At 49.9% G+C, this 21,283-nt stretch overlaps 3 non-coding genes across 3 annotated transcripts; 1 reads left to right on the top strand and 2 right to left on the bottom strand.

Moving 5' to 3' along the window:
- Window positions 1-5,637: 5,637 nt before the first annotated feature.
- TRNAP-AGG (transfer RNA proline (anticodon AGG)) lies at window positions 5,638-5,709 on the bottom strand. The gene has a single exon. It is a non-coding gene; the product is annotated as a tRNA-Pro (tRNA).
- A 4,297-nt stretch (window positions 5,710-10,006) lies between these two features.
- On the bottom strand, window positions 10,007-10,078 carry TRNAP-AGG (transfer RNA proline (anticodon AGG)). The gene has a single exon. It is a non-coding gene; the product is annotated as a tRNA-Pro (tRNA).
- A 3,876-nt stretch (window positions 10,079-13,954) lies between these two features.
- On the top strand, window positions 13,955-14,026 carry TRNAP-UGG (transfer RNA proline (anticodon UGG)). Its single transcript has one exon. It is a non-coding gene; the product is annotated as a tRNA-Pro (tRNA).
- The last annotated feature ends 7,257 nt before the right edge of the window (window positions 14,027-21,283 follow it).

Genomic DNA, 21,283 nt, shown 5'->3' with positions numbered 1-21,283 from the left:
GGTACTGACGTGGCTTTTTATGCAGACGAATGCTCATGCTTGGGAAGTTTTCGAGCAGGGTAGTTATTTTTGATTGGTCACTCGCTGTCAGAAGACCTTGAAAAGCTGGAATCTAAAGAGAATGCAAGCCCCAGTCAGGGCCGGCTCCAGGCACCAGCCTGGCAAGAAGGTGCTTGGGGCGGCCGCTCCGGAGGGGGGCGGCACATCCAGGTATTCGGCGGCAATTCAGCGGACGGTCCCTCACTCCCTCTCGGAGCAAAGGACCTCCCGCCGAATTGCCGCCGTAGATCGCCATCGCGGCTTTTTTTTTTTTTTTTTTGGCTGCTTGGGGCGGCCAAAACCCTGGAGCCGGCCCTGACCCCAGTGATCATGTAATGATCAACAAAGAGTCCTGTGGCACCTTATAGACTACAGATGTATTGGAGCATAAGCTTTCGTGGGTGAATACCCACTTCGTCAGACGCGTGCTTATGCTCCAATACATTGGTTGCCTATAAGATGCCACAGGACTCTTTGTTGCTTTTTACAGATCCAGACTAACACGGTTACCCCTCTGATACTTGACACCATGTAATGATGTTCATCATGCTGAAGAAATGAAGGGATGGAAGGAGCAGAAGAATGCTGGGCTGGGATTTTCAACAGTGCTGAAGTCACCGCTGGAAGTGACGAGGACTGTGTTCCTAGATCATGTAGGGCAGGTCTACACGACAGAATTACTTCGGTGTAACTGCATCGCTCAGGGGTGTGAATAATCCACACCTGTGAGCAACGTAGTTATACCGACCTAAGCGCCGGGGTGGACAGCGCTATGTTAAAGGGAGAGCGTCTCCCACAAACATAGCTACCACCTCTCGCAGAGTTGGATTCATTATCCAACAGGAGAGCTCTCTCCCCTCGGGGTAGAGCGTCTACACTAAAGCCCTACAGCACAGCTACATCCATGCAGACAATTAGCGCGTGGCAGGCTTGTGCAGGATTCACACCCCAGCTTGCCGTGAACTAAATGTTCATGTAGATGAGCCCGTTGCGAGACGGGATGCAGCATGGTTACAAGCCGATATTCAAGGCAGAGCTGAAAAGGGACCTAATGGAAGGTGGGAAAGGAAAAGAAAAACGTGGTTGCTTCTCACTCTTTGAGGCTCTTTGGAGACTTTACAATTTAAAGGGAAACCTTCTGAATGAAGTGTTGGGGTTAGTACCGAGGGCTAGCGAGGTTATGTGGGGAAAGATGAAAGGCCAGGCCCAAAGGAAAGAACAGATGATCAAGGCCCAGCCAAATAGGCCTGTAGGATGGTGCGCAGATGCGAGGGAGGGTGGGAATTCTCTTCCCCTTTCCCCTGCAGGTCATGGAAAAGCTACAGAGCCGTCCAATGGCTGCAGTAGCCTTTCAAGTGTCCCCTCGGCTAAACCACCGACGTCACTGAAACTCGTCCACTGGGTTTTCTCTGAGCTCCAAGGAACGTTCCAGAAGATGTGTTCTCATTGACGTGAGTCTGTGGGGACGCTGTAGTTAGAGTTCAGTTCTAGCTGCCCTAAAGCAGTTCGATTGACACCATTTTACTTACAAAACAAATATTTGCTGTAAATTTTCATATCCAAGTAAACATTGAATTTCCTCAGGCTTTTCAGATGAATCTGGTAATATTGGCTGTATTCATCCTTAAGTCTCTTTTCCTCAGACCGACTTATTATAGATTTTTAAGGCCAGAAGGGACCGTTTGATTATCTGGTCTGACCTCCTATGTCTCACAGACCAGGGGTATCCCCCAGCTACCCTCTGTCGAGCCCAATCGCTTCTGTTTGGCTAAAGCATCTTCCAGAATGGCCATCAGACTGGCTCTGAAGACCTCAAAAGATGGAGAACCCACCACCTCCCTTGGGAGTTTAACATTTTCACTCTAATGACTGAATCATTCCCAGGGGCTTCTGCCAGCTCCGGGGGGCAGGGGGCAGAGTTAAGGCTGTGTTTCAAGAGCGCTGTGTTCCACGATCTGGAAAGGGGGGTGAGGAGTGAGGTAGCCAAATTTGCAGGTGACTTTGGGAATTATTAATAATATTTGAAATGATTAATACAGGAAACCCCCCAACCCTGATCTAACCAGAAATTCCTTTATTAAATCCAAAGGCCAAATGCGACTTACAGAATTGCTCAAAACAAGACTAAAAAGCCAAGCATTTGATCAACCGTATTGGTTGGCTCCAGCATGATCAGGCCGGGATTGACAATGAACCCTTTTAGAGTTTCCTTTTTCTATCCTTTAACAAACAAGTGATGTCATTGCCAATGACTGACATCCGCTAAAAACCGACTGGAGACCATTCACCCTGATTTCCAGTCTTAATCCAGATAAGATTCACAGCCTCCTTTCTCCCCAAGGCCTTTCCTCCCCTCCTGGCTGACCAGCGGCTTTTTTCGTTGCACCTGGGCTCACATAGGAGAGAACTCTGGTGTGTGGGTGGGAAGGTCCATGTTGGCTCCTTTTAAGAGATATTCTATTTGTCTCGTTGAAAACCATCTGCCGTCACCGTTATCGGTCAGAGGCCTTTTTAGAAACCTCCCCTCATTTCATTAGTCATTCTTTGAACCAGACGTCCTCCCTACTTCATTCCTTCTGGCCTGATAACTCATTATTTTCAAGGCCTTCCTTCTGCTTGCTCGTCAAGGGCTTTCTTCACAACACACACACATATTTCCTTAACCAAACTTAAGCTAACTTTAATTCTTCAATGTTATGCATATCCTACATTGTCAAACAATTAGTTAGATTAGCCAGGGCCAGAGAGCTCTGTGAGGAACTTGAGAGACCTAACCAAGCCAACACGATGAAATTCAGTGTTGAAAAACACAAAGCACTGCACATTGGAGGGAAAAGATTAAATTACTCGTACACCTTACAGAGCTCTAAATTAACTGTATCCATTAAGGCCGGGACCGTGGCATCGTTATAGACTGCTCGGTGGGCAGCAGTGGTCAGAAAAGCGAAGGAGATGCTGGGATGCGTACGGATGCACAGGTGCAGGAACTAGGGGTGCGCGGGTGTAGCTGGACCCCTGGGTTTCACTGTGAAAAGTTTGCTGGTGCTGTCAGGACGAAGCTAGCGTTATTCCGTGAATCCTGGAGCTGTGCTGCACCCGTGTGGTATGAGTGGGAATTGCACTTTTCACATTGCTTTGGACACACATGGTTTACAGCAGAGGTTCCCAAAGTGGGCGATACCGCCCCCCTGGGGGGCGCTGGAACGATCCAGGGGGGCAGTAGTAGCCTCGGGTGCAATTGGGGGGCGTTGAGTAAAAATAAGGGGGCAGTGGAAGCATAAAGAAAGAATATAAGAAAATTTTGAAAAACCGTTCGTCCATGTTTCATCTATTGTGTAACATAGAGTTAAAGTTGTAGTGATTACTTTATTTTCCAAATAAATTCACAAATTATAACCGATCAGGTGTCAAGTCCGCCAACAGCTCTTAACAAGCAAGTGTTGGCAGGCGAGCGTGTCGCGCATTGTCGGGAAGTCCAGCATGCATCGGCAGGAATATGTGTGTGTATGGGGGGAGGGATAGCTCAGTGGTTTGAGCATTGGCCTGCTAAACCCAGGGTTGTGAGTTCAATCCTTGAGGGGGCTACTTGGGGATCTGGGGCAAAAATCAGTACTTGGTCCTGCTAGTGAAGGCAGGGGGCTGGACTTGATGACCTTTCAAGGTCCCTTCCAGTTCTAGGAGATGGGATATCTCCATTAATTTATTTAATTTAATGACTTGTTTACAATACGATACTATAAATCGGCGACATGTATGAAATCTAATTTAGATTGTTTCTTAATTGTGTAAAAAGCAGTTAACAATAGTGCAGTAAGTATTTAAAATTTTTTATTCATATTCGATACCTTCGATCTTTACGGATTACGGATCACAAACAAAGCAAATTGTATTATTGTTGTTTCAATAAAACAGCAATTTACATGTGAGTATTTTTATACATTTTCTTACATATCTACCGTACGGTTCTGTGTCTCTAGTGCTTAGTAATAATCAAACCGTAGCAGGCTTGTGGCGGTACAGTACCATTTGAAGTGTACAGTCAATATATGTGTCATATTTTTTATTACAATATTAACGAAAACGGGAATGAAATCGTAAAAAAACTTAACTATTAACATTTATTTATATCTATCGAATCATCTGTGTTAATTGGTAAATAAGGCGTGTGTTAATAAGGAACAATTATTTCAATAAGGGCAAACTAAATGAAAACTATTAACTGATTTTTAATTGCATATTGATTATTTTTTAATTAATTATTTCTTGATAAATTTAGTTTGATATTTGACAATTGAATATCAAATACATATATCTAATGCTGAGCAAAGAACAAAACCCAGTTTATTAGTTTCATTGGTATTTTAGTTTGGTTGTCTTTTGCCATCTTACGCAAAAACCACAGTATCCCTGATGTCGTGGGCGATATTCTAATAACACATCTTTCTTTACTATATTGTAGGACGTAGGTAGAAATATAGATACATAAAAGAACACAAATTTGTCACTGCATCTTTCTGTTTGTTCGCTTAAAGAAGGTAGATTTCCAGGGGGGCGCTGAGTAATTTTTTTTCTGAAAAGGGGGCGGTAGGCCAAATAAGTTTGGGAACCTCTGGTTTACAGTTTCGTTAGCTGGCTTTCAGCTCCATCGTCCAGCGAGTTCGGTTTACACATGTTGCTCTTACAGCTGGCAGTGCCACATCCCAGGCCTCTTCAGGGCAATCGTTTGCATTGCAGTCGGTGCACGTGGCAGATAGAACACTCAGCTGGAGGTCTGTTCCGAGCAAGGCCATGAAACAATGGCCAAAGCCTGACTTTCCAGTAGCCTTGTAAATATGTAAGAGATGCAGCTAGTAGAAAAGAGATCGTAGGATGGGAAGTGTGATAGCTTGCAGCTGCGGCTGAGCATGCGCGGCGGGGACGTGACGGGGGCACGGGGCTGCCCGGCGCGGTGGGGACGTGACGGGGGCATTGGGGTGCCCGGCGCGGTGGGGACGTGACTGGGGGCATTGGGGTGCTTAGCGTGGCGGGGACATGACAGGGGAACGCGGCTGCCCCAGTGCGCGGGGACGTGACGGGGGCATGCAGCTGCCCGGTGCGGCAGGGCCCTTATGATACCCAGGGATAGCACAGCAGTGCCCAAACCTGGCTTCCAAGGCCACATCACGGCTTACGGGGTCGCCTCTCCTTTGCGTGTTAACTGGCACCAGCTGAAACATTCCCACCCAGGAGATCAGCTCGGCTTTGGCAGCCGAATAGAAACGGTAGCGGAGCCGGCGATGGAAACCAGCTGCCCGCAGTGTGGGGTGTCAGAGCAACATGGGGGAAGGAGCTTGGGGGAGACCCTGAGAGACTCCAAGGGCCACCCGTGGCTTTTGCTCTAAGATTGGCCAGGCAGGAGGAGACCCCAAAACATTTGGCTCTATTGAGCATCAGGAAAGTGCGACGGGGGAATGTTAATCGAACGTGTCCAGCTGGGATGTGGCTTGGCAGCCAGGCTGGGCTCTGCCGTGGATTTTAGGCAATAAACTTCCCCCTTTTCACCAAGCTTTCTTGGGGGAAATCGCTTCGTTCTGGCAGATCCCCCCAGCCATCAAAAGTGGGCTTGTCCGGGATTTGAACCCGGGACCTCTCGCACCCTAAGCGAGAATCATACCCCTAGACCAACAAGCCAGCTGGGAAATGTTTCTGCCAGATGTTGTCTTAGAGGAGACCTCGGCAGTGCTGGAAACCACAAGCCCATGTGGCCTCTGAGGTTCAAGCAGCGGAACGGTTCTTTCCCCGGCTCCTCGGCCCTGACTTTACAGCACTTACAGTTTACACCGTGGGTGGCTCAGACACAATATCCCCTAGACCCTGAGTCAAGCCACTTCAAGCAAACCAGAGCCCCCACAAAACCAGTCCCCGGCTGCATAAGGGGCCCGTTGCTTGCGTCTCCCTTTAGAACAATGCTGCGTTTGCCATGGGCCATGCTGCGAGTGGGGAGCTGTGACAGAATACACCCTTTGTTCACACCCTGCACACTAGTTCGCACGTCCTGGGGCCCGGGACAGCGGTGCCCAAGGCTGTAGGAAATTGGCCCAGCACAGAGGGGCTCACTCACCCGCTGCCCAGCCAAGGCAACCCGTAGCTCCGGGAGCAACTGATGTGCCTGAACTTTGGGAGGGAAGCTGTCACCTCGCGGGCACAGGGGTGGAGACAGACGGGCTCCCGTGCCAGGCACCGCTAGGCATGTCCTGTGGCACTCACCTGAGCTCAGACTGTGACCAGAATGGGCTTGGACGATGCTTTCACCTCCAGAGCTCTGGGCTAACCTCAGTGCGCCCTGTGCGGTGTGCCAGGTGACTAGTAAACCCGATGGTTGTGACAAGGCATAACCGTGTGAGTGTCACTGCAAATGCTGGCCGAGGGGCATCGGTCCAGGCAGTGTCCAAGTCTCTATCTCAGGTGGCCTCGCTGGGGTGAAGCGGGCGGGCTGGAGCCCCAGAGGGTCCGTCTAGGAGGTGGTGAGGCCGAGTGGCTGACCCTGGAGGAAGAGTGAGACCCCTTGGGGGGCTGGCCCACTCCTCCAAGAGACTGTGCCAAGGCTGGGGGCGTAGTCCGATCCTGGAGACCCATGACCGCCCCATCATCAGAATCCCCTGCACCCCCAGCACCTCCTTTCCTTCCCCTGCCTCAGCCCGGGGGGAGGCAGGTTAAGTTGTGTGGGTCCGGAGGAGGCCAGTGCAGAGAGCAAGGGAACGGGTGCAGGGGAGAGGGTGCGGGGCTGGGTCACCGTAGGGAGGGAGAACCCGGTCACTGCAAACTCCAATTTGGTGGTGAGTTCTATACTTCGATTTAATCAGTTATCAAGTGTAAACTCCCTCACGTGGGGTCACAGACAGTCCCCGGGGGTACGCCGATCTGTCTGGCCACCCCAGTGAGCTTCTCTTTGTGATAGATGATCCCTTACATCAAAGATCACAGCAATATTCGGGTTACTCCCAGTCGCTTGCCCCAGGTCAGTGGCACCTCAGATCTCACACCAAAGACAATGCTTGTAGCCAATCCTACAGTAAATGGTCTCGAGATTTATTAATTAGGGAAAGGAAACAGGAAAGTGATTTACAAGGTTAAAGCAGGTAGATACACAAATGAGTTCCAGTCTGAAGTTTCACAGAGTACTAGAAGCTTCTGTAATAAGCGAGCTCTGTATGTCCTTGAGGGCAAACCCCGGCTAAGCATCTGGGGATCCCTTGCTTATGCCTAGAAACCTGAGCCCCAAGCAGCAATGAGCTCCAGTTCCCCCTTGTTAGGGGCTTTTATTCCCTTCCCCCCATGCTGCTTCACGTTGCAAACTCAGCTGAGGGGAGGGATTCACTTACACGTCTCCTCTTCATGGGGGGAGGGAGCAGAGTAAACAACACAATCTTTCGTCCTCTTTAACGTTCCACTATCATCTGGCATCGCACCATAACAACTCTAACTCAGGAACCAACCCATGCAACAAACCTCGATGCCAACTCTGCCCACATATCTACACCAGCAACACCATCACTGGACCTAACCAGATCAGCTACAACATCACCGGCTCATTCACCTGCACGTCCACCAATGTTATATATGCCATCATATGCCAGCAATGCCCCTCTGCTATGTACATCGGCCAAACTGGACAGTCTCTACGCAAGAGGATAAATGGACACAAGTCAGATATCAGGAATGGCAATATACAAAAACCTGTAGGAGAACACTTCAACCTCCCTGGCCACACAATAGCAGATGTAAAGGTAGCCATCTTACAGCAAAAAAACTTCAGGACCAGACTCCAAAGAGAAACTGCTGAGCTCCAGTTCATCTGCAAATTTGACACCATCAGATCAGGATTAAACAAAGACTGTGAATGGCTATCCAACTACAGAAACAGTTTCTCCTCCCTTGGTGTTCACACCTCAACTGCTAGCAGAGCACCTCACCCTCCCTGATTGAACTAACCTCGTTATCTCCACACTGATATATACCTGCCTCTGGAGATTTCCATTACTTGCATCTGAAGAAGTGAGGTTCTTACCCACGAAAGCTTATGCTCCCAATACTTCTGTTAGTCTTAAAGGTGCCACAGGACCCTCTGTTGCTTTTTACAGATTCAGACTAACACGGCTACCCCTCTGATACTTATCATCTGTCTGGCGTCACTGGGTCTCCTCATGGGGCAGGGCAGAACACCGTCTGCTGGAGACCAGCATTTCCCACAGGTTAACGGCTCTCTCCTCTGCTGAGTTACGCTGGCACAGAGGCTCACAATGCAAACGCTCAAAGATGACCTGACAATACGGGAGACAGATGTTACAGGTGAGATTAATGCCGGCAGCAACTCACAGGCCTGCCATAACGTCTCAGCACATTCTCATAACTCTAATACCTCTGCCGCATGGGGCACGGGTCACTGCAGGTTTAAACCAGTGTAAATGGGGGATTCCCTGTAACTTGAAGCCTTTAAACCATGATTTGAGGACGTCAGGAACTCAGCCAGAGGTGAGGGGTCTGTTACAGGAGTGGGTGGGGGAGGTTCTGTGGTCTGCGAGGTGCAGGAGGTCCGACTAGATGACTATGATGGTCCCTTCTGACCTTAACGTCTATGAATCTAACTCTCATTGAGCCAGACTGGTCCTAGCCATGTGTGTGTCAGTGTTCACATGAGAACGTCGGCAGGAGCTGGTACCTGGTCTCCCAGAGCACAAAAGTCTCCTTTCTCCAGCTCCGGGCTATGGCTTACCAAGCTAGGGAGACTTCAGATCTACTCTTTAGCCTTTACTATCTACTAGGCTATGAGAAATGTTGCTTTCAACAGCCAGTTAGTCTCCCTCTCCCCACACGGCTGCAGGTTTTGATGTAAATGACGCCTTTGGTGCGAGGATATTGACTGTGTTCCAGGCCAATGCACGGGAACCCTCCTGTGCCTCTGCTAAGCACATTAATACATAGTGTCCGTCTCAGTGTGGCTTGGGGGACATTCAGAAAAGCCACCAGCACCCTGTCTTCCTGGCTAGCTTGTTGGTCTAGAACAGGAGTTGGCAACCTTTCAGAAGTGCTGTGCCGAGTCTTCATTTAGTCACTCTGATTTAAGGTTTCGCGTGCCGGTCATACATTTTAATGTTTTTAGAAGGTCTCTTTCTATAAGTCTATAATATACAACTAAACTGTTGTTGTATGTAAAGCAAATAAGGTTTTAAAAATGTTTAAGAAGCTTCATTTAAATTAAATTAAAATGCAGAGCCCCCCGGATCGGTGGCCAGGACCTGGGCAGTGTGAGTGCCACTGAAAATCAGCTCGCGTGCCGCCTTCGGCACGTGTGCCAGAGGTTGCCTACCCTTGGTCTAGAAGTATGTGTCTGGGTTTGGGAGGTGCCAGATTCAAACCCCACCCGAGCCCACAGCTTTCCTTTCCTGCCCGGTTTAAACAACGTGTCGCTCCCTTTGGGTAGGCGCGATGCTCTGCCCCTCGCCCCTCTGAACGAGATCCCGCCAGGGGCCAACACTGTCTTGTGTTCAGCTCCTGGAACATCGGGCCCAAAGCTTCTCTGTTGCTTGTCCGAATAGACGGAGACACCTGGCTAGATCAGAAACAAACAAGCTGACCCTGGGTACCTGCTGCTTTCTGGGTGGAAAGTTTTACAGCTGATCGGCAAGTGTTTGGTCATGGGCCTGACTTTGTTATTGCTGTGTTACAGGCGCCCCTTCCCCTCCCGTTCAGCCCCCGCCCAGGGCAGGGCGTGGAATACCCATTCTCCTGGGCCGCTAGCAGGCGGCGCGGCAGGGTGCGGTTGCAATGGAAAAAGGCGAGTGTTTTAATCCAACTTCAACACTTTTCTGTCATTGGGGAATTGTAGATAAAAAGTCTCACTTACTTTCCGTACATTATTTATGTGGGGAAAGTCAGTTTGTTCCGCAAAATCTTCATCCGTCCCACTGCCGCTACGTGCTAAGAAAATGGGCTCGTCCGGGATTTGAACCCGGGACCTCTCGCACCCTAAGCGAGAATCATACCCCTAGACCAACGAGCCAGCTGAGCAAAGCCTTTCTTCCAGATGTTTTTAGAGATAAGCCATTGGCTGCGTTGGCACTCAGGGATCATATGACTTTCCACACACATCTGGCAGCAGGATGTTCCCTTGACTCTCCCCCAGCTCCCAGACACACTGGAGAGAACAATTTATGGCCTTTGCTACACTGGGATTTTCACCCCGCTGCAGCTGCCAGGATGGAAAACTCTGTTGTAGATGTGATTTGCCCGGCTACAGTTTAGCCCCTTCACAAAACTGGCGACGCTGCGGCTTTGAGCCACTGCAGTTACTGGGGAAAGGTCTCCAGCTTCAGCCTCTAAAATCTCGACTCTAGGCCGGGCCAGTTCCAGAGCAGGTCAGTTGTGGGATCGTGGGGGAGGGGACGTCTATGCGAAGGGAAATGTCACGATTGTCTCCTTCTCTCTGCCTTTGCGTTCGTTCTTTAGTCCAAAGCTGAGGGCTGATAAAAGGCCACGCTGGCCCGGAGGAGGAAGGTGCATTTCCAAGGGCTGGGCTGGTCCCTATCTCACTGCTGTCCCGTAGGCAGTGAGAGCAGCACCAGGTGTGCGCTCCCCACCCATCTCTTTGGGTGCCCACTGCAGGGGCTGGTTATGATCCCCCGTGGAGCAGCTGTACCAAGCCCCACAGAACTCAGCAGTTCTCAGGCAGGGCACTAGGTTTAGGACTCCCCTCGCTGGCCTACAGGGGGCACTGCCACTGGAGGAGGCATTCAGTGGGGTCACTCTGTATTCTCCTCCCATCCCATGAATCTTCCTGCACCCCCCGGTATACCCAGCTCCTGGGCCACAACTCCCCCCTGTTCCTGCCAGCACTCAGACCCCAGCAGAGCTGCATGGGGCTGTCAAGTTATCAGCCCATGCACTGCTGGCAGGCAGCTCCCATCTCCGCCTGGCCTCCCAACACCCCCCCCCCAATGCCTTTGCCCAAGGGCAGCACCATTATCCCCAGCAGGGGCACAGGAAGAGACTTGGCCAAGTGTCAGAGCCAGGCTTAGAACCCACAGCTGCTATGTCCCTGGGGGTTGCCCTATGCACTGTACCCCCCTGCAGTGCATGGTGCACTAAGGCCGTGCCAGAGGGCTCTGTGCTAGTCTGGCACTGTGGTGTAGTGGAATAGGCACAGGACTAAGAACTGGGGAGACTTGGGTTCTCATCCTGCTTCTGCCACTTCATCTCCCCAGCTGTAAAGCTGCCCCTCTGCTGCCCTGCTGGGGGGGGGTGCAGGCTCCCTGGCCACCAGTGAAATCTCCACCCCTCGGGATTACCTTGATTGTGCCCATTGTGTGGCTAACAGAGGTGCTTGCTGCAGAGCAGGGGTGGGCGCAAGGGGGGGGAAGTAAGCAGGAGCATAGCCACTGCCCCCCACCATCAGAACCCCTGTGAGGGGAGAGGCAGCTCCTCCAGTTGTGGGGGCCAGGGGGAGAGAGCCAGCTCCTCTGAGCACAGGAAGTGCCCCTCCAAAAGTGGCCAAATTTGTACTCCTGGGCACGCCCCTGCTGCAGAGCATTCACCTCTGGGTGACGGGGATGGTGCTCCCAGGAACGTGCCTTACGAACTGACCCCCCCAGGCCGCCATCCCCCCTTGGTAGCCGGCTCTGCCCCCAAGCACGAGACCGTACTGCTGCTTTGTCATGGGCATGTCGTCTTCCCACGCTGGTCTGTTGTCCTGGCCTGGAGAGCCCAGCTCTGGGCTCAGTCCCGAGTGGCAGCTGAGCTCGGCCTGAGCTGCTGGCTCCCGTGCACTGTGGTGAACCGGACACCCCGGTGCCAGGGCAGTGGATAAGCTACAGAAACCCATTGATCTGTGGGGCTCAGCGCTGCACCGAGGTTCTGGGGGGCCTGGAGGAAAATCATGGCCCAATGGAGCTCTCAACAATACGAGTGTCACTCGTCTGTGGGGCAGACAGAACCGTCTCCTGGGGAAGTCCCAGACCTCAGAACGAAATCCCCCAAGAACTAAGGGCCACCACAGACCTCACCACCTTCCCTACCAGGTGCATTTCTCGGACCTTTCCTTCTCTATCATAAACACAGGGCAATAACAAAACACAGGAGACCCTACCAAAACAAGACACTCCCGACCACACGTGTCTCCCTCTGGGCCTGGGGAGGGGATGAGGGAACCAAAGTGTGACACGTGTCGTCCCAGTGCTAAATGCATGACGCAAGGTGCTCAGACTACACTGGTGATCACACTATTAAAACCCATGTAGATTAATAACATTGCTTATAAAACATCTTACAAAGCCCCTAGGTACAACCTGCTTCTGCTGGCGTGTTGCTTTAGGAGTATGAGCCTTGCTCTGGGTATATCCCAGATCAGCCTATTTCTCCACCCCCCCACCCCATGTAAGCACATGTCTGTGCATGACATAACCACGGCCTGCCCTTCTCCCCCACCGGATAAAAAGGGAGTGGAAGTAATTGTACAGTGAGACAAAAGATATTTTGGCAGCTGCTCCTGGAATGCTGGTGCCCAAACCAGGTCAGAGGGGCTAAAACCGACGGGGCCCAGCGGGCTGAAAGTTAGACGGAGCCGGTGACGTGCTGAGAGGGACTTAGCATTGCATTGGGACAGTTGAATATTTACATTGGCTTAGTAAGTTTGTTTCAATTATTCGTAACTCTTTTGTTGCACAGATCAGAGGAAGAATCCGAACTCAGTCACTGGGCGTCTGCAGCGTTGTGGTAGCCGTGTCGGTCCCAGGACATTAGAGAGACAAGGCCGGGGAGGTCATAGCTTTTATTGGACCAACTTCCATTGGTGAGCGAGACGAGCTTTCGAGCCCCGCAGAGCTCTGGGGCTGTGTTGCGTATGTGTGTCATCCCCTGGGGGATACCCAATACTTTGCCGTGCAGGCTGGCTGGGCGCAGGGCTCTGCTGCGGGTCCGGGGCTGTGTCGTGTGCGTGTCATCCCATGGGGGATATGCAGTACTTTGCCGGGCAGGCTGGCTGGGCGCAGGGCTCTGCTGCGGGTCCGGGGCTGTGTCGTGTGTGCGTGTCATCCCATGGGGGATACGCAGTACTTTGCTGGGCAGGCTGGCTGGGCGCAGGGCTCTGCTGCGGGTGCGGGGCTGTGTGGTGTGTGCGTGTCATCCCATGGGGGATACGCAGTACTTTGCTGGGCAGGCTGGCTGGGCGCAGGGCTCTGCTGTGGGTCTGGGGCTGTGTGGCGTGTGCGGGGGATACGCAGTACTTTGCCAGGCAGGCTGGCTGGGCGCAGGGCTCTGCTGCGGGTCCGGGGCTGTGTGGCGTGTGCGGGGGATACGCAGTACTTTGCCAGGCAGGCTGGCTGGGTGCAGGGCTCTGCTGCAGGTCCGGGGCTGTGTGGCGTGTGCGGGGGATACGCAGTACTTTGCCGGGCAGGCTGGCTGGGCGCAGGGCTCTGTTGTGGGTCCGGGGCTGTGTGGCGTGTGCGGGGGATACACAGTACTTTGCCGGGCAGGCTGGCTGGGCGTAGGGCTCTGTTGCGGGTCCGGGGCTGTGTGGCGTGTGCGGGGGATACGCAGTACTTTGCCGGGCAGGCTGGCTGGGCGCAGGCCGATTGCAGGCGAGTGCCGGAGGCTCAGTAGGAAGGAAGTGAGAAGCGGGGGCTGGGTACGAAAAGCCTCCCTTGCCAGCTGTAGCGAATCCTGGCTCAGCGGGTGCAGTGCGACTCAATGGCTGTTTGTCCGGGCTGCAGCCGCAGCTGGCAGTTCCCGTCTGCTCTGCAGACTCCCCAGGCGGGAAGGGGGATGAGGCAGCAGCCAGCCCCAAGCGCTGCCGGGTAGCGAGACCGCAGTGTAACCTGATCACCAGGCTGCTGCTTTGCAGAGGTGGCACCTACAGCAACAGCTGGAAAAAGTGCTCCAGGGTGGCTCGTTGGTCTAGGGGTATGATTCTCGCTTTGGGTGCGAGAGGTCCCGGGTTCAAATCCCGGACGAGCCCTCTTTTGCATTTTAGTGTGGGGAGGGTTTCCCAGAGAATTTCCCCTTCGCCCGAGGTGGGGTTGTGAGAAAACCCCCAGAGGTCAGTGATGCTGCTTGAATGGTTGGGTCCAGCCAGAGGCTATTAGGGACAAATCCTCCCCCCAGATCTCGCCGGTGCAAAGACACCACTTTGCCGGGTGCTGCCGCAGCAGGTCCGCATGTGCCCCTGTGGCAACGTGGGAATTTCCTGTCGTGTGTCGGTGAAGGAGACGCATGGTGGCACTGACCTCCTTGCCCAGCGATCGGCCCCACTTCACGGGGGCGAAAGGGCTCAAACGCTGCTTTGGGGGTCGAGGGGGGGGTGTCACGTGACTGTCTGGGGTGGGATTAATGGGCTGGCCGAGACCGACCCAGAGCAAGGGAGAGTCTGGAAAGGCGCTAGGAACCCCAAAACTGGGAAATTCCAGCAGGCGGAAGGTGTGAGCTCAGCGTGGGGCTGCAGGAGAAGGACAATGGACCAAGAGGGGACAGGCGGCTGGCTCATAATCTAGACAGGGACTATCTACAAAAATTAGTAGACCAGTTATTAAATGTGATATGATGTGTTAACCAATAGTATGAAGTATAAGTGTGTATATAATTCATGATTATCTGCATTGGATGTGTGGTATATCCTGTACCCATCCTCTACGCTTGAGCCTGATCAACTTCAGTGTAGCTTGATTGTATGCCAATAGAGAAACCTCAGGGACAAGTTCAGAGTTCAGCTGAGTTCTTGGACACCGAGTGTTGTCAGTAGCTACCGGTGTGGTGCTCTGCTCTTGTTCGATGCTGTTAACAGTCCGCTGCGTGCATGTTCCCTCTGTGTGCTGCCCCGGCTCTGCGCAGATCGCTGACAGCAAACCCCGAGAGAACCCCCAATGACCACAGACTCTAGTAAGGTACGAAGGAACCGAGCCAGGTTTATTGTGATGAGCTCTGGTTAAGAGAATTAATAGAACCTGGGTGAGGAAGTGCAGTGATAACGATAGCCTGATTACAATTAACAATACTGTCCACCTTCCAACAGCATACAGATTCCCCCTCTGTCTCTTTACTCAGACTTAGCTCTTTTTCAATCCGTCGTCGGACATTCACGACTTCTGGGACAGGAACACATTGAATCTCACTGCGGTTTCCAATAGTCCACACCCGAGTCATCAGAATCTCAACGGGTGACACCTTGAAGATGTTTTCCTTTCGGCGCCTTCCTTCAGTTTCACATACTACTTTTAAAACAGTTCCGGTAAGGTGCTCCTGCTTTACTGCATCCCATCTCGTGGCATTGTTAACAGTTCCTGTCCAAAAGGTTCTGGTCACCAAATGTGTTCGGTTGATCTTTGTAACGTCGATCAATCCCTTCGCGCTGTGGGTCACCACCAGGACACTCAACAAGATCTATATCCAAATTGGCATCATATCCTGCAAAAATATAAAGCCACACTCACCTCTCTCCCCTACGGGTAAATGTGTAGTTCATTTGTATTTTATTTCATTTATTTATTTTTTAAAGCAGTAGGCGTATAGGTAGCAGCAACAATATTAGAATAGCATGGTTGTAGGACTGGGGTATATCTTTATTCGTCCCACTGTGGTTTCCTATTGGACTGCTCCCCGGCAATGTAATTCTGATTCAATATTTGCAGAATCATTTGATCGCTTTAGGGGACTATAAACAGGAATCTCGTTCCCAAAGGAACGGTGGGTGTGTTATTGGCCCAGGAGATTCCTGGTCCCAGCATCCACAAAGGCTGTTTTCCAACCTGTTCCAGTATCTACACGGAAGTATCTTTGTCAGTCCACCAAATGGTGATCACATTTCCAATACCCCATGTAAATTGTCCTTTTGCCCTCAACTGTCTGACGGGGTAAGGCCTAGACATTTCAAATCGCTTTAACTGACCCCAGGTAAATACAGTAATAAACGGGGGGCAGAAGGGGCCCGAAGATTAAAGCTTATAAAACTTCCATTGTTCATTTGGAAGGTTTCCATTGTGCTTGCCTTAATTGTTTATCCTGTGTATTTTTCTGTAAAATAAGCACAGACATGCAATATGCATGTTTAACCCTTATATTCCTTCAACTGCATGGCATGTTTCCATCTAGGCTGTTCCTCTATTTCCACCAAATAGAGAGAGGGCCCTAATTTATCCAAAACAGGCCAAGGGCCTGACCATTCTACTTTAGGACATTTTTTCTTGGGTGCCGGTTCAGCTTTAACCACAATATGGCTTCCGATTTGCCACTGTTCGATATCACTGTTTTCGTCAAATGCCTGATTTATTTTTTGCTGTTCTGCAGCTTGTTGCGCTGCAGCTGTTTCCTGAGCTGTGCCCGGCCAGTATTTAAAGCGATTCATCCAGGTGGTGGTTGCCAATGCTGTACGTGTCTCCCAATCTGGGGGGTACAGCAAGTTTTCCCAACCGGGCATAGATCTACCAAAAAGTATTTCATAAGGGCTAAATCCTGTCCTGCAATTTGGTCGGCTTCGGATCCTCATCAGAACCCATGGGAGTACCATGTTCCAGTTTGTTCCCAGTTCATTACACACTTTAGACAGTTCAATTTTTAGAGATCTTTCCACCTGTCCCCCAGCTTGAGGGTGGTAGGGGATGTGTAACGGTAGGGGAATACCGGCCAAGGTATCCGTACTTCGGTACACCTGTCCGATAAAAGCGGGGCCATTATCAGAATCAATGCTATGTGGCAACCCCCGTCTTGGAAAAATTTCAGTTATTAACATTTTTGCTGCAGCCCAGCTGGTCTCTTTTCTAGTCGGAAATGCTTCCACCCACTTACTGAAGCTATCCACAATCACAAACAAGAATCTGTTTTTTCTAGGGGTGATAGGCAAGGGCCCTACAAAGTCCACCTGTAAGCGTTGGAGGGGTCCCTTTAACTCTTGGTGCATTAACACTCCACGTCTTTTCCTTCTAGCAGGGTCTTGCTTAGCACATATCAAACAGCCATGAATATGCAGGTTTAAATCTTCTTTCATTCCTGGCCACCATCCTAATTTTTTAAGTTTTTCCAGTGCCTCTTCCTGTTTCAGGTCATCTCCCACAGTTGAATCATGTACCCATCCTAAAAGGAGGTACTGCATTTGTTGAGGGATTACTAAAACCCATTCATTTTCTGGTTTTGCCAGAATTAAATCTCCCTCCTTTCTTAATGGGACACTCTGCCACTATGAGGGACATTCCCTTATCCATTGCTGTATTATGTCATTTTTTGCCTGCAGGTCCTGTAAAAGCTGAAGCTTTTTCTGGTTGTTCCCCTCAATTTTTTGTTTTTGCTTTGCCTGTGCCCGCGTGGTTACTGCTACGGGAGTCGGCTCCCACAATGTTCCAATAAGGGCTGTTTCTTTAGCCAATTTATCTGCTTGTTCGTTTCCCCACTGTAAGGGACCCTGTCCTCTATGGGCTTTTATTTTAACCATCCAGATCCTCTGATACTGCCCTGCCAATTTTTCCATTATCTGCCACAAAAGTTGGTGTTTAATTTCAGATCCATCGGTTCCTGTAAAACCTATACTATTCCACCATGGCAAATAGATAGTGGTTCCCTTGTAGACATAATCTGAATTGGTTCCTATTATTATTTTTGTTTGTTTATGTTTTTATTTTGGCTAAGACTTCTAAAACTGCTGACCCTTCTGCAGACTGTGTTCCTCCTTTAGTCAGTTTGTACTGGAAAGAGTTAACTGTCTGCAGGTCTCCAGTTAAACATATCCCTGCAAAGCCAGTGACTCGCTTTCCTCCGGTATAATAAGAACTACCGTCCACAAACCAAATCGTTTTCCCAATTACCTGTTCAATTGGGGTTGCTTTAAAAATAGGGTGTGTTTTGGATTCCTGCTGGGGTTCACAGACATGTTCTCGACCGTTTCTAGTCAGTCCCCACACAGATATTTCAGGTTCTTTTAGCGGGACTAATTGCACATTTTCGGACATGAGAGCAAAGACCCATTGAATGGCTTTATCTGCTCTCACACGTCCTTTCGACAGATTTTCCTGACTGAGTAATTTTCCCAGTGCATGGTGACTTTTTACAATCACCTTGCTTGCTCCAATGATTGCCTGAGCTTTTTGCAGTGTCCAATATGCAGCTAGGGCAGTTTGCTCACAGATTTCCAGCTTGGTTTCTGGAGCCGTTAATGCTTTGTTATAATAAGCTACAGGTCTTTCCCCAGCACCAGTATCCGGTGTAAGTGCACTAACAATACAGAAATTCTTAACACTAGGGTACAAAACAAAGGGGAATTCATTATTAGGGGCGGCTATGGTAGGTGCTTCCATTAACCCTTTTTTCAGGCTTTCCCATGCGTTAGTTGCCTCCTCTGTCCAAGTCCACTGTGGTCGTTTAAGTACCTCATACAGAGGACCTGCTTTCTCTGCATAACCAACCATAAATTCTCTGCAGAAGTTAGTGAGTCCCAAGAAAGACTGCAAAGATTTAGTATCCACTGGCATAGGGAGGTTAACGATACACTTAACCCTTTCCTTATCTACAGATCTTCCCCCTACACTGAGCCGAATTCCAAGGTATTGCACTTCTCTTTGCTTGAGCTGGAATTTAGAGGGGTTAAGTTTCAAGCCGTATTTTCGGCAGCTAGTCAGCAACCGCCGCATTAACGCTTCGTGTTCTTGCTCTGTTTCACTGACTATTAAAATGTCATCTACATACTGGACTATTCTTCCCGTTTGTAACAATCCCTCCTTTTCTAGCCTATTTCTCACTACAGTATGAAATATTGTGGGTGCATCACAGTACCCCAGAGGCAAAACATTGCAACAGTATTGTACACCCTGGAACACAAAAGCTGTTCTGTATTGGGACTCTGGGTTTAAAGGTAAACTCCAAAAGCCATTTGCCACATCGAGTACTGAGAACCACTTCATATCAGGGGTTACCACCTCCAATAATTCTGGGTAGGCAGCCACCACTGGTGCTCCCTGTTTGGCAGTTCTGTTTAATCCCTGATAGTCAATAGTTAATTTCCATGTTCCATCAGGTTTTCTAACTGGCCAGATTGGTGCTGCATTAGGTGCCGAACACCTTCTAATTAAGTTTCGTTTTTCCAATTCTTCTATTACTTGTCGTAAAGATTCTTTTGCTTCCTGAGGGATTGGGTATAGTTTTATGTATGGGGGTGTATCCCCTTCTAAAGTGACAGAGGTCTGCATTTTTCCCGTATCTAGGGAGTCAGCTGTCCAGACGGCTCGAATCTCAGCCCACCAACCTTCCCAGCCTTTCGGCGAAGGAGGTGGCTGTTTAGATGTTATTGCTTTTACCGTCTGCGTAGGGATCAGGTTAGTGTCATTTGAATCTCCCGTTACAGTCAGAGTTTGTCTAATACACATATTTGGAAAAATCCAGGATTAATCCCAGTCGCTTAATTGTTTCTGCCCCAATTAAGTTTTCTCTCCCTGTGATAGCACACTTCTCCTGAATGGTATGTACACCAAACTGGAGAGGGAGGGTTTTAACATTATATGTTTGCTTAGTTCCTGATATGCCCTGGATCTGAACGGAATCCCCGACTGGATGGAAGCTGGGTTAGTACAACAGAATACTGGGTCCCGCTATGGCTACAGTAAAGGTGGAATGGCTTTCCCATATCGGGTAAGCCCAGGCTGGGGGCGGAGGCTAAAGCCTGTTTTATTTTTATAAATGCCGCCTCTTACTCTGTGCCTCATATTACTAACTCATTTGCAGGCTTTCCCCCTCTAGTGAGGTTTTGAATTGGTTCCACCATCTCTGAGTACTCCGGTATATAGGTTCTACAGAAATTAAGGAGTCCCAGGACCTTTCAGACTTCCTTAACTGTCCGTGGTTTCTTTAACCCTCGAATTGCTTGCTTTCTGTCTGTTGTGAGTGCCTTTTCTCCCTGTGATACGTTATGCCCTAGGTATAAAACTTGCTGCTGTTGCAATTGGGCTTTCTTCGGGCTTAATTTAAATCCTGCCTCGCGAAGATACATGAACAGTCTGTTTAGGGTTTTTAAATGGTCCTTTTCATTTGAACTGGCAATTAGCAAATCATTTATATACTGTAGTATCACAGTATCCCCTTCCAAAGGCACTTGTGCTATCACTTCTGCCATTGTCCTGTGGAATATGGAGGGAGAATTATGGAACCCCTGAGGTACAAGTGTACTGCTGGTCTCCTACTGTAAATGCAAATTTCTCCTGACTCTTCTTTGCAAGGGGAATACTCCAAAATCCATTAGCTACGTCCAGGACTGAAAATACTGAATGTTCCAATGTTAGCAAATTAAGAATAGTGGCAGGGCTTGCCACAATAGGATGTGCCTTTGGAGTCACCCGGTTAAGGTGGGTGTAGTCTACAGTTAACCTCCAGGGCCCATCTGGCTTTCTGACGGGCCAAATTGGGGAATTAGTTGTGGAGGTGGTTTTTCTAATCACCCCTCTGGATTCCAAATTAGTGGCTATATCTTTAACTGCGTCTAAGGCTTCCGGTTTAATTGGGTACTGCCTGTGGGCTTTGTGAGTTGGTCCTTCTACAGATATAGGCTTCATGTTTACTAGCCCACAATCTTGTTTATCTGTTGCCCACACTTCAGGGTGAAGGGAACACAGGGCTTTTACTGGACTTCCCCCCACTCTGGTATTATTACTTTATTACTGGCAATTATGGCTATATTTTGAGATGATCTTTCCTGTTTGGACCCTTTGGCCCATTCAATGCAGCTAGCTCTGGGGTTGATTACTCCCCTGAGCTCCTTTTACAACTACTGCATGTTTTGATTTTATTTTTATTTTTACAGTCACGTGCCAGATGTCCAGGCTTATTGCATGTGAAGCAGATAGTGGTTCTGACTGCATGAACCGCTACAATTTCTTCGGAGGGTGTGGTTGCTGCTACCTTCCTCTTTTTTCTGTTTTTCTACTTCTGTGTCCCATTTCATTACTGCTGAGTACGTCTCCCCCACTGAGATGCCTAATGCCAGGACTGCTTGGTGATCTGCAGACAGCCCTTCCTTTAGGATTTGAAGGAATACATCATGGTCTTGGGATGTTATATTCTCCAGACCTGAATAAGCTCGGAATGCATTCCATTTCTTTTCAGCATAGGACATGGCAGACTCCCCCTTCTGCTGAACCACAGACTGCAGAGCCCCCAGTTAGTGGTCTGGGCTCCTAGAACAACAGCTAGTGCATTCCTAAATTCTGTTACAGTGCATTAGGGTTTGGGATTCCTGCTGGTTCTTCAG

Source organism: Malaclemys terrapin, chromosome 1 (assembly GCF_027887155.1).
Source record: "Malaclemys terrapin pileata isolate rMalTer1 chromosome 1, rMalTer1.hap1, whole genome shotgun sequence".
Lineage (NCBI taxonomy): Eukaryota > Metazoa > Chordata > Testudines > Emydidae > Malaclemys > Malaclemys terrapin.
Note: the sequence above shows the minus strand (reverse complement) of the source record. Positions and strands in the feature narration are given on the sequence as shown.